General features: G+C 36.7%; 1 long non-coding RNA gene across 1 annotated transcript in view; it reads left to right on the forward strand.

Annotated features, from left to right (window-relative positions):
• The window catches only part of LOC145526902 (uncharacterized), a 153,594-nt gene that overhangs the window by 84,054 nt on the left and 55,523 nt on the right, over positions 1 to 14,017 (forward strand). The window contains exons 5-6 of the long non-coding RNA XR_014069286.1: positions 4,948 to 5,014; positions 13,304 to 13,391. This is a non-coding gene — a long non-coding RNA (uncharacterized LOC145526902). The remainder of the gene's footprint in view (positions 1 to 4,947; positions 5,015 to 13,303; positions 13,392 to 14,017) is intronic.

The following is a 14,017-nucleotide window of genomic DNA, read 5'->3' on the forward strand; positions in this document are numbered from 1 at the left end:
GAGCTATTTCAAATCCTAAAAGATGATGCTGTTAAAGTGATGCAATCAATATGCCAGCAAATTGGGAAAACTCAGCAGTGGCCACAGGACTGGAAAAGGTCAATTTTCATTCTAATCCCAAAGAAGGTCAATGACAAAGAATGTTTAAGTTACTATACAATTGCACTCATTTCACATACTAGCGAGGTAATGCTCAAAATCCTTCAGGCTCAGCTTTAACAGTACATGAACTGAGAATTTCCAAATGTGCATGCTGGATTTAGAAAAGGCAGAGGAACTAGAAATCAAGTTGTCAACATCTTTTGAATCATAGAAAAATTAAGAGAATTCCAGAAAATCTTCTAATTCTTTGCTTCATTGACTGTGTGAATCACAACAAATTGTGGAAAATTCTTAAAGACATGAGAATACCAGACCACCTTACCTGTCTCCGGAGAAACCTGTATACAGGTCAAGAAGCAACAGTTAGAATCGGACATAGAACAGACTGGTTCAAAATTGGGAAAGGAGTACTTCAAGACTGTATACTCTCACCCTACTTATTTAACTTCTCTGCAGTTTGCATCTTGTGAAATGACAGGGTGGATGAATTGTAACCTGAAATTACAATTTCCATGAGCAATACCAACATCCTCAGATATGTAGATGATACCTCACTAATGGCAGAAAGTGAAGATCTAAAGAGCTGTTTGATGAAGGTGAAAGAGGAGATTGAAAAAAGCTGGCTTAAAACTCAACATTCAGAAAACTAACATCAAGGCATCTGGTCCCATCACTTCATGTCAAATACATGGATGAAAAATTGAAACAGTAATAGACTTTATATCTTGGGCTCTAAAATCACTATGGATTATGACTGCAGCCATGAAATTAAAAAAGACTCTTGCTCTTTGGAAGTAAAGACAAACCTAGACAACGTATTATGAAGCAGAGACACCACTTTGATGACAGAGATCCATATAATCACAGCTATGGCTTTTCCAGTAGTCATGTATGGATGTGAGAGTTGGATCATAAAGAAGGCTGAGAACAGAACAACTGATGCTTTTGAATTGTGGTGCTGGAGAAGACTCTTGAGTGTTCCTTGGATAGCAAGGAAATCAAATCAGGCAATCCTAAAGGAAATCAACAACCCTGAGTATTCATTAGAAGGACTGATGCTGAAGCTGAAAGTCCAATACTTAGGCCACCTGATGTGGAGAGCCAACTCTGGGAAAGACCATTATGCTGGTAAAAGGTTGCTGCTATGAGCCATAAATAACACCAGGATTCTTGTCCTCCAGATGAGAGGAATTTGATCTGGGGCCAGTTGCAAGCCTTGATCGCTCAGAGCTTTTGTGTAATAAAATTTTATTAAAGAATAAAAGAGATAGAGAGAGCTTCTGACACAGACATAAGAAGGGGGCAGAAAGAGTGCCCCCTTGCTAGTTTTTTTTTTTTTACTTTTACTTATTAATTTTTTAAAATTTATTTATTTATTTTAGTTGGAGACTAATTACTTTACAATATTGTAGTGGTTTTTGCCATACGTTGACATGAATCAGCCATGGGTTTACAATGGGATGACCCTTGCTAGTTTTTAGCAAGAAGTTATGTACCTGTTAGCAAACTGCTAATTAGAAAAAGGAAATGCCTCAAAACTCAGAGAGTGGCACCAGGCCCCTCACTCACAACATGCGTTTTGAGATAAACTTGGCATAAGGTGAGTCATTCTGGGTCATAAAACAATTGACATGAATCATGAAGAAAAGCAGGTTTCCAAGAAAATACATAGTTTCATTAACAGAGCTTAAGGGAACATTTCCATGAGTAAAACATACTGGTTTGTCAAGCCATTATCTGTTCTGAGTTTTAGGTGGAACTGACTTGAAGAAAGACAGAATCTAAGGTAAATTCATAGTTCATTAACATAGCTTAAGAAAAACATTTTCATAACAAAAATGCATTGGTTAGCTCAAGGTTTGAGCAAAGTTAAGTTCAGGTGGAACCAGCTGTCATCATGGTGACACAGAGTTTTAAAAGAAATCTTTTAATTTTGTATAGAGAAGGGGAAAAAAACATCTGACACTTGTGGTTTGCTTCCTCCTGCCGATTAAGAGAGAGAAAAAAAACAAAAAACCACATCTGACACTTGCAGCCTATTTCCTCTGCTTGAGGACCCCTAAACTTCCTGCCTGTTACCCTCTCAATGGGAAATATTGAAGGCAGGAGGAGAAGTGTGTGACAGGGAACGAGATGGTAGGATGTCATCACTGACTCAATGGACATGAGTTTGAGCCAACTCATTGAGATGGTGATGGACAGGGGAGCCTGGCATACTGCAGTCCATGGGGTCAAAAAGAGTCAGACTCAACTTAGCAGCTGAACCACAACAACAGCAGCTACATTTCAGACTCTTTTGCTGACTATGAGAGCTACTTCATTTCTTCTAATGGATTTTTTCCCGCAATAGTATATGTATTGGTTATCTGAATTAAATTTGCCCGCTTCCATCCATTTTAATCACTAATTCATAAGATATTGATGTTTACCCCTGCCTTCTTCTGCTTGACCTCATCCAACTTGCCTTGACTCATGGACCTAACAGTGCAGATTCTTATGTAGTATTGTTGTTTGTAGCATCAAACTTTACTTTCACCACCAGACGCATCCACAACTGAGGGTTATTTCAGCTTTGTTCCAACTGCCTCATTTTTTCTGGAGCTATTAGTAATTGCTCAGTACTCTTTCACAGTAGCATACTGGACACCTTCAGACCTGCAGGGGGGCTCATTTTCCAGTGTCATCTCTTTTTGCGTTTTCATACTGTCCATGGGGTTCTCTGGGAAAGAATGCTGGATAGGTTTGCCACTTTCTGTTCCAGTGGACCACTTTTTGTCAGAGCTCTTCACTATGATCTGTTCGTGTTGGTTGGCCCTGCACAGCATGGCTTATAGCTTCATGCTGTGACACAGGAAGGGAATTTACTGAAATGAACATGTTCACAACTTGATGACTACTATCTTGTCATTTTAAACAACAACTTTTTAAAACTAGACTCTGTACTTTGGATAATTTTAAGTTCATGGGAAGATTGAACAGCAGGTACAGAGATTTCCCCAATCCCACATATGTATACCATCCTTTATTGTCAACCTGCCCCACCAGAATGACAGATTTGTTACAAGCAAATGTATCTTGATTTATATATCATTATCATCCAGAGACCATAACTTACATTGACTCACGCGCATTGTTGTACATTCTGTGAGCTTGAACACGTTTTTAATGACGTTTCCATCATTATAATATCATAGAGTAGTTTCACTGAACAAAAAATCCTGTGCTTCTCCAAATCATTTCTTCCTCACCCCATCAATTGTATCTTAACCACTGATCTTTTTTTTTTCTTCAATTATCTCCATAGTTTTGCCTTTTCTAGAATGTTGTACAGTTGGAGTCACACAGTGTGTAGGCTTTTCAATTGCCTTCTCTCAGCGATATGTGAGAGCAATATGTTACATTTTGGATCATGGAAGACAGGTTTCAATATGTAACAATACATATTTCTAAGTGAAAATATGTGTCCTTGAAGTGTTTTCCATGTCTTTTTCATGACTTAATTAGTGTGAAAGCCTAGGTAGAGCTATTCATAATAGAGCCAGAGCAGCCATTCCAGAGCAACGGCCTTTATGTCCGGTGTTCTGTGCCTTTGAACTGGTACATTCCAAGTCAGCAAAGAAACAAGAATAATTTGCTGAAAGGACTGATAAAAGTGAACTGTTACCTAGGGACCACTTCACTTGAACAATTAATGAAGTACAAATACATCTTTATCCCATTTTTTTACCAGTGAACGCCTTCTGTGATCAATTATCTCATCATGCACTCATACACTTTTCTTAAAAGCTGTTTAGCTCATCTTCCTCTCTTTTCCCATGGATACCCTGAATCCTTATCCTGTAATCAGGACACTGTTTAGATTTCTACCTGAATCTGTGTACCCCAAGTTTCAATTTGTTGGTCCAAATAAACACTTGAACTATACTCTTATTTTTTAGGTTAGTGCTGACTTCTTTTTATCACCAAATAATATTCCATTATCTGGATTTATAATGATTTATTTTACCCATTCGCCTACTGGAGGACACCTTGATTATTTTCAAGCTTTAGCAATTATGTATAAAACTGCTGTAAGATTTTAGCATTAGGATTTTGTTTGGACCTATTTTCAACTCTTTGGGTAAATGCCAAGCAGTGCTATGGTTTGATTGTATGGTAAGAGTTTGGTTAGTTTTGTAAACAACTGCTTAATAGTCTTCCAAAGTGGCTGTGCCATCTTGCATTCCTATCAACAGTGAATAAGAGTTCCAGTTGTTCTATATCCTTTTCGGCTATCAGTGTTCCAGCGTTCTGCCCGATGGCCATTCTATTAGCTGTGCAGTAATATCTCATTGTTTTAATTTCTATTTTTCTGGTAATATATGATATAGAACATATTTTCACATGCCTACTTGGCATCAGTACATCTTAGTTGATGAGGGGTCTGTTAAGGTCTTTTTCCCATTTTTGAATTTGATTCTTCATTTTATTACTGAGTTTTAAGAGTTCTTTGCATATTTTGGCTAACAATTCTTTATGATATGTACATTTTTCAGATATTTTCTCCCAATTTTTGACTTATCTTTTCACTCTCTTGATGATATCTTTCACAGAACAGAAATTTTAATTTTACCAAAGCCAAGTTTATCAATTCTGTCTTTTGTGGATTCTGACCCTGATGTTGAATCTAAAAGGTTATCATCACACTCGGATTTTCTCTTACAGTATGGTATAATTTTATGCTTTACTTTTAGGTCTTTTATTCATTTTGAGTTAACTTTGTGAACTTGGTAAGATCCATTTAAAATTATTTATTAATTACCCGATTTTCTGCTTTTAAATATGCCTTCTTCTCTTCTCCTACAGGAAGCATGAGGGATATTGTTGATATTTACTGTGAGAACAAGGTTGAGCTTCTGGAAGAAAAAAATGTGTGAGTCCCCCTATGACTGGATCCCCCCCCCCCAGCTTAGACACAGTTTTGCCAACAATGAGACTTCAGGCATTTGTCAATTACATTTCAGGCTTTCCTACTTTGGCACTGGGTCCCACAGAGGTTTCAATTTGTGAATTTCTACTCAACTAAGTTGTGATTCTCATTATTTGCCTGTTAGACTCTCCAATTTTGCACTGTGTGGTGTTATATGTAGTCTGAATGTTTGTACTCACCCCATACTACCTTGCACAATTCATATGTTGAGTCTAATGTCCAGGTTAATGATGTTAGAAAGTAGGACTTTGGGAGGTGATTAGGTCATGAGATTTCCCAATAATGGGATCAATGCCCTTACAAAAGACCTAAGAGATCTCTGGCCCCTTCAACTCTTTTAAGACACAGAGAGAAGTCAGCAGTTGTTACCGTGTCCTTGGCCAGAATTCAACCATGCTGGCACCCTGATCTTGGACTTTCAGGCTCAAGATCAGTGAGGAATAAGTTTCTGTTATTTGAAAGGCATCCAGCCTGTGGCATTTGTTATAGCAGCCAGAACAGAAGATAAGTAGTCTGCCCTGTGACCTTACTTCTACTGTGGACCTAAGAGCTGGTACTTTTTCAGTTCAGTTATTCACTTGGTGTTGGAACAAAGTGATGATTTCCAAATTTCTTTCATGTTGGGCTGGAAACTGGAAGTTTGATTTGAGTTTTTAAATGGTAAATTTTTTCCTTAAATGTATCTTGCTGGAATAAGCATAAACTGCAAGTACATTTAATCATATTATTTGCCATCATTTCACATATGATCATCTCTAGAAAACACTCACTACATTTCTGGGTAAAGATATTGCTTTTAACCTTTTTATTTTATTTTTTTAAGGTTGTAAAAAATTCTGTGCCTGATGCCAAGAGAAGTTCTCTACTTATTGCAATCAATTATTTCAGTTTTAGTTAACACAATGATAAATTAAAATCTCTAATCAGTACAGACTTTAAAAAAATTTAATTCCCATGAAGTGCCATTAAATATAAATTGTTCAGACACTTAAGCATCAGTCATATAAATCACATTAAAGATGCTACTTAGCTCCTCATTTATTTTAAACAGCATTAAATCTCATTAACATTCCCAGTTATGTGTTCTCACTATTATTATGGATATTTGTGAGATACCTTGTCAACTTAAAGTCATTAGGGGATGAATGGCACATGACTGTCTTGGACGAAATACTTCTTTGGTTGCATATATTGCAAGTGTTATATGGACACATACAACATAAAATAGACAACCAACCACCCAAAATTTAATTAAATATTTAGAAAAAAGCATTTTATTTAGAATTTAGTATCTAAAAAGAACTACAGTGTGGCTTCAGTGATATATCAAAAAAAGTATCATGTAATTATAAGAAAATGTTTATTTTATAGTTTTGAGGATTATCTGTATTATTTATAAGATATATTCACTATGATTTATTACATGATGATACAGATCACATTTAACAAGGCAATAAAATCATATAATTCACGACTAAGGTGCCCTTCACATACACAGGGCTGCTGAACTTCTTTTCAGAAAATGAGCGTTTGGAGACCTTGTTTGTACTAATAGAATCATTTATATTTGGATAATAAATTTGATAATGACTCAAATGTTTTTATCCAATAAACCATAATATACTTTACAAATGAAATTAAAGTAGGCATTACTCTATTCCAACTGCATTAATGGCCATACTATTCTTTGAATGATTCCTTGATTTTATCACATTGGATAAGCCAAGTGAATTATTTATGAATATATCACTAAAGCTTATTCAATTTTATTTCTTTAGATACTGCTGCTCCCCACTTTTCTTTTTACTTTTCTATATATTTGTTTCCAAAGGACAAAATACAGTGGAATTCTTTCATTGAAATATAGGCAAAACCTCAATTATTGTTTCTATTTGTACCTGACAGAATGTCTTTTCTACTCCTGTCTTCCTAATCATAGTTCTCCCTTCTTTCATATTGTTTTTTTTTTAATTAGAGGACAATTGATTTACAATGTTTTTTTGCTTTCTACTGCACAACAATGTGAATCAGCTGTATGTATACATATATCCCCTCCCACCCCCATTCCCCCCACTCTGTCTTCCCTCTAGGTCATCACAGAGCACTGAGCTGAGCTCCCTGTGCTATACAGCAGGTTCCCTCTAGCTGTCTATTTCACGCATGGTAGTGCATATATGTCGGTGCTGCTCTCTCAGCTGGCCCCACCCTTTCCTTCCTCCACTGTGTCCACAAGTCATTTTCTCTATGTCTGCATCTCTATTCCTGTCCTACCAATAAGTTCATCAGTACCATTTTTCTAGATTTCTTGTATTTGTTAATACCCAATGTTTGATTTTCTCTTTCACTGTTGGGCACAATGGTGCAGCCTGTATACCGAGCTACTCAGGAGGCTGAGGCAGAAGGATCACTTGAGCCCAGGAGTTCTGGGCTATAGGTGTGATTAGGTTTTGGCACTAAGTTCAGCATTAATATGATGACCTCTGGGGACCTGGGAACCACCCAGTCGTCTAAAGTTGGGAGGGGGGTGGTGAACTGATCCAGGTTGGAAAACAGACCAGGTCAAAACTCTTGTGCTGATCATACTGGGTTCTCTTCAGCTACTGCAGCAAACATTAGGATTGCTCTGCAAGACTCTAATAATTTTTGTCTGCTTTATTAATTTTGGCCTTATATTTTTATATTTTCCAGCATATAGTGGGTCTTCAAATAGATATTAATGAAATTAACTGAAATATTACATAATGTACCAGTTTCTGAATAGATTATAAGCCTTGAAAAGATGCTACTACTGCTGCTAAGTTGCTTCTGTCGTGTCCGACTCTGTGCGACCCCATAGACGGCAGCCCACCAGGTTCCCTGGTCCCTGGGATTCTCCAGGCAAGAACACTGGAGTGGGTTGCCATTTCCTTCTCCAGTGCATGAAAGTGAAAAGTGAAAGTGAAGTCGCTCAGTCAGGTCCAACTCGTAGCGATCCCATGGACTGCAGCCTACCAGGCTCCTCCATCCATGGGATTTTCCAGGCAAGAGTACTGGAGTGGGTTGCCATTGCCTTCTCCATTGAAAAGATGGGTACGGGTTTAATATTGTTTTTATATACCTCATAACTCTCCTAATTGCCAATTCTATTGCTTGCTTTTCAGTTCTCTGCAGTGATCTTTTTACTTCTCAGTAGTAGTTGACAATTTTAAACAATACTGTAATCTTGCACTTTTTGTCCCTTGGATTTGACAATATCACTAACTAGGCAATTTTGTTCATGTTTCTCTGGAAATATCTTAGGTTTGCGTAAAATTCTTGATTTTTCCATTTCTGCCTAGTCTTGTTTTCTTTCTCTATGTTTTTCCTTGCCAATCTTACTTGCTTTTATTACTTAAATTATTAGCTATGTGAGTGCAGCCATGAAATTAAAAGACACTTGCTACTTGGAATAAAATCTATGACCAACATAGACAGCATATTAAAAAGCAGAGCATTACTTTGCCAACAAAGGTCTGTCTAGTCAAAGCTATGGTTTTTCCAGTAGTCATGTATAGATGTGAGAGTTAGACTATAAAGAAAGCTGAGCCCCGAAGAACTGATGCTTTTGAACTGTGGTGTAGGGTAAGACTCTTGAGAGTCCCTTGGACTGCAAGATCAAACCAGTCAATCCTAAAGGAAATCAGTCCTGAATATTCATTGGAAGGACTGATGCTGAAACTCCAATACTTTGGCCACCTGATGCAAAGAACTGACTCACTGGAAAAGATCCTGATGCTGGGAAAGATTGAAGGCAGGAAGAGAAGGGGACAGCAGAGCATGAGATGGTTGGATGGCATCACCAACTCAATGGACAGAAGTTTGAGCAAGCTCTGGGAGTTGGTGATGGATAGGGAAGCCTGGTGTGCTGCAGTCCATGAGGTCGCAAAGATTCGGACACGACTGAGTGACTAAACTGAACTGATAAGAATAATAATGAGTAACTTTTACTGAAATGCTCTCAGTTTCTAGAAAGTTGATTTGTATTCTTTTACCATACCAAAAAGCATAAATTCTTATATTGTTTCCATATCACAGAGTAGAAAAATGAGAGATTAAATCACATGTTTATGATGATGCAGTTAATCGTGTTTCAGTCAGGTTACAGATACAGGTTGCAGACCAGATTCAGAGTGTCTAACTAGTACCCTGTATTCATAGTGATAGTTTAGTCACTAAGTGGTGTCTGATTCTTTTTGCAACCCCATGGACCATAGCCTGCCAGTCTCCTTTGTTCATAGGATTTCAAAATCAAGAATTCTGGAATGGTTTGCCATTTCCTTCTCCAGGATGTCTTCTTGATCCGTGGATTGAACCCGGGTCGCCTGCAAGTCTTCTGCATTGACAGACACATTCTTTACCTCCGAGCCACCTGGGAAGCCCCACTACCTTGTATAAGTCTCTAATTATTTTATATTGTGTCTTTCAAATTCTCCGCTTTCTCCTGACCCATATCCCAACCATCTATTAAGTATATCTATCTGTGATGCTTTACAGAGAAATAAAGTGCTACTCTTGAAAGTGAACATTTCTTGCAGCTTCAATATTTTTCCTGCTCATTTAATGATGCTTTGGCTATTCGGCTGCTCCTAAGTTTTCACACCCTCCACAGGCAATGATCCTTAAATTCTTTCTGTTCAAAAATATCCTTGACATGACTTCTTACCCCTAATCCAAACCATCATTTTTCCCTTTCTTAGCAACACTATTGTAATACTTTTATCTTTGAATTCAACCTCAGTGATGCTTGTTGAATCATTTTTGTGGAAATATAGATTTGAATTTTTCTTTTATTTAAATCCTTCTTTGCCCCCTTATGTATATAATAAATTCCAGCCTCTTAATGAAAATACTCATAGCTCTAATCCCTCTTTTAGACTTGTTTCTTGTAAACTTTTCTCCAACTCCACTTCCAAGAACCCTATATTCTAGGCCCCAAAGATTTCTAACACTGTAATGAGTTAGCCATGCTCTCTTGTTCCTCTGGGCCTTTGCTCATGTTATTCTCTGTCTGAAATATTATTTCCTCTCTTTCAACCCTGTGGAATTCATTTATCCTTCAAGGCATAGCTCGAATTATATCTTTTCTCTGAGGTCTTTTTATTACCAACTCCTACTCCTCCACCTTGGCCAGAATCCATTACTCCTTCCTTAGGGCTCCAAGTCTCTTTGTACTCATCCTAACCATAGAAATTATTACAAAATATTTCACTATTTTTTGTGCTTTGAGGCATGGTTGTATTCTCCCTTGACATTTAAAAAAGTTAGCTGTAATCAGTTTTCTGTTTTAATCCTAAATATGAATACAGAAATGTCAATGTAATATAAGAAACAGAAATGTTTTCTATATACTGTGCATAAAGATGCATAATATATATTTTTTTTCTTGTATTTTATTTCCTTATGTTTTGTTTATTAAGTTTAGTAAATTTGGAAATATTATTATAATGATAACAGGACACAAAGTATTAGAATTAAAGTCATATAAATGTTTATCTAACTTTGTATGTATTTCTGATTGTATTTGGCCATTTGTTAATAATAACTAAAGACATAAGGTTTAATTTTTGGAGTTTTCCAACCATATTCATACAAATATTTTTATTATTCCCATAGAGTCTGTGATATAAAAAATTGTATACCACTTCTCCTTTGCAACTTGTCTTTGAGTTGTCCATATTTCAGTTTGATTAATAATTGTTACTAAGAGTTTTTTGCTTTAGATTTCAAATATATTTGTTGACTATTATTAAGGGCTTTACTAAGTGCAATCATGAGAGGAAGTTTGACATAATTTAAGGAATAAGGGCTTTGAAATGATAGACCTGGGATATAATTTCAGCTCTGCTGTTTATTAGTTATTTGATTAAAGACATAATTTAACTCCTCTGAATCTCAGTCTTGACTTTTGTTACATAGAGAAAGAATGAGCTTTGGAAACCTGCTTTAAGTATTGAAAATGGTATACATCAATGTCCTAAGATAAGGCAGTAGTTACTCCAAAATTAGTAGTTGTTAATGTTGTTACTCATATTACCATAGTGATAGTCTGTTCCTGTAGTTTCTAATTTTTTTTTTTTGTTATTATCTACACTATCATCATAAATTCTCCTGTTTCATGATTTAGGGGAGGGTTGTCTTCAGCATTTGATTGAATTATGTCCATTGTGTCAGAATAGAAGTTACATGATGAATATATGAGTGGGAACCTCTGCCACACTGTTGATTTATGTGTGTTCTCTAAATTGTGAGAGCAGTTTTACCAGCAAACTTGCAGTTTGAGTCACCTCCCTCTTCTGATTCTCAGTTGACAAGAGCTTGAAACTTGGAATGACAACATCTAACTTATTTTTATTTTTTTAAAATTTTATTGGAATGTAGTTGATTTACAGTGGTATGTTAGTTTTCAGGTACACAGCAAAGTGATTCAGTTATACATATGCATAATTCATTCAATAGAGATTATTACAGAATATTGAATAGAGTTACCTGTGTCATAGAGTAGGTCTTTATTAGTCATCTACGATCCAGATAATCACGATGGTGTGATCACTCACCTAGAGCCAGACATCCTGGAATGTGAAGTCAAGTGGGCCTTAGAAAGCATCACTACGAACAAAGCTAGTGGAAGTGATGGAATTCCAGTTGAGCTATTTAAAATCCTCATGATGATGCTGTGAAAGTGCTGCACTCGATATGCCAGCAAATTTGGAAAACTCAGCAGTGGCCACAGGACTGGAAAAGGTCAGTTTTCGTTGCAATCCCAAAGAAAGACAATGCCAAAGGATGCTCAAACTACTGCACAATTGCACTCATCTCACACGCTAGTAAAGTAATGCTCAAAATTCTCCAAGCCAGGCTTCAGCAATACGTGAACCATGAACTTCCAGACGTTCAAGCTAGTTTTAGAAAAGGCAGAGGAACCAGAGATCAAATTGCCAATCTGCTGGATCATTGAAAAAGCAAGAGAGTTCCAGAAAAACATCTATTTCTGCTTTATTGACTATGCCAAAGCCTTTGACTGTGTGGATCACAATAAACTGTGGAAAATTCTGAAAGAGATGGGAATACCAGACCATCTGACCTGTCTCTTGAGAAACCTGTATGCAGGTCAGGAAGCAACAGTTAGAACTGGACATGGAACAGCAGACTAGATCCAAATAGGAAAAGGAGTCCGTCAAGGCTGTATATTGTCACCCTGCTTATTTAACTTATATGCAGAGTACATCATGAGAAACGCTGGGCTGGAAGAAGCACAAGCTGGAATCAAGATTGCCAGGAGAAATATCAATAACCTCAGATATGCAGATGACACCACCCTTATGGCAGAAAGTGAAGAAGAACTAAAGAGCCTCTTGATGAAAGTGAAAGAAGAGAGTGAAAAAGTTGGCTTAAAGCTCAACATTCAGAAAACTAAGATCGTGGCATCTGGTCCCATCACTTCATGGGAAATAGATGGGGAAACAGTGGAAACAGTGTCAGACTTTATTTTGGGGGGCTCCAAAATCACTGCAGATGGTGATTGTAGCCATTAAATTAAAAGACGCTTATTCCCTGTAAGGAAGGTTATGGCCAACCTAGATAGCATATTTAAAAGCAGAGACATTACTTTGCCAACAAAAGTCCGTCTAGTCAAGGCTATGGTTTTTCCTGTAGTCATGTATGGATGTGAGAGTTGGACGGTGAAGAAAGCTGAGCACCGCAGAATTGATGCTTTTGAACTGTGGTATTGGAGAAGACTCTTGAGAGTCCCTTGGACTGCAAGGAGATGCAACAAGTCCATCCTAAAGAAGATCAGTCCTGGGTGTTCATTGGAAGGACTGATGCTGAAGCTGAAACTCCAATACTTTGGCCACCTCATGCGAAGGGTTGACTCATTGGAAAAGACCCTAATGCTGGGTAGGATTGGGGGCAGGAGGAGAAGGGGACGACAGAGGATGAGGTGGTTGGATGGCATCACCGACTCAATGGACATGGGTTTGGGTGAACTCCGGGATTTGGTGATGGACAAGGAGGCCTGGCTTGCTGTGGTTCACGGGGTCTCAAAGATACAGACATGGCTGAGCAACTAAACTGAACTTAATAACTGTTTATAATTATTTGGCAACTAATTTTAAAAGTATCTTGACTAATTTATTACAGATCTTAAGTCATTATGCATTATATTTTTCACTTGTTTTCATTTCATTTATTTGTAAAATTAAAAGTATACTGCAGTATTTATTTTGCAGGTGTTATCATTGAGGAGGCTAAAGCAATTCCACTGTAGGAACTTTTTAACAGAATTATCACAGAAGAGTTAAATGTAAGTAGTGAATAAATTTGCACTTGTTATATAGTGGATTCTACAGAAAATATTTACTGAAATTTTCAGTGTTATTGGTGTAAAGTCAGTAGGATTTGTTTGACTTTCTTTTAGAAAAATTTATAAACCTCATATGTTTGCAGATTTTATTTCCTTCCATTCTGTATCTGACCTACTATTGGCTTCTTTGTAAGTGTCCTTTGCTTTATTCAGTTATAGAAATTTAGAACACTTTTATCCAATTTGCATAGTACTTGTATAAGCAATTCTCTTCCCATTTATTTGATATTTTAAAAAATCCTTTTTTTTCTTGATATGCATTTAATGTTACTATTCATTTAATTTTTTCTTTCAGAGGTTTTGTGCATTATCACACAACACTTTCATTATTTTAAAATAATGTTGAAATTTAAATTTTTCCAAGGGCTCTACATCTGATTAAGAAATGGTTTGTTTTGGAGAGGTTAATATAACATAGATTTACCTTATATATGCACAGATATTGGAAAATATTTGGGAAATATACATATATGTGTTACATAATCTAAATTTTCAGGATAGAATTAGTGTGTGCATGCATGCTAAGTCGCTTCAGTCATGTCTGACTCTTTGCAATCCTATAGACT

Source organism: Giraffa tippelskirchi, chromosome 11 (genome assembly GCF_054371585.1).
Source record: "Giraffa tippelskirchi isolate mGirTip1 chromosome 11, T2T-mGirTip1v1.2.pri, whole genome shotgun sequence".
Taxonomy (NCBI): Eukaryota; Metazoa; Chordata; class Mammalia; order Artiodactyla; family Giraffidae; genus Giraffa; species Giraffa tippelskirchi.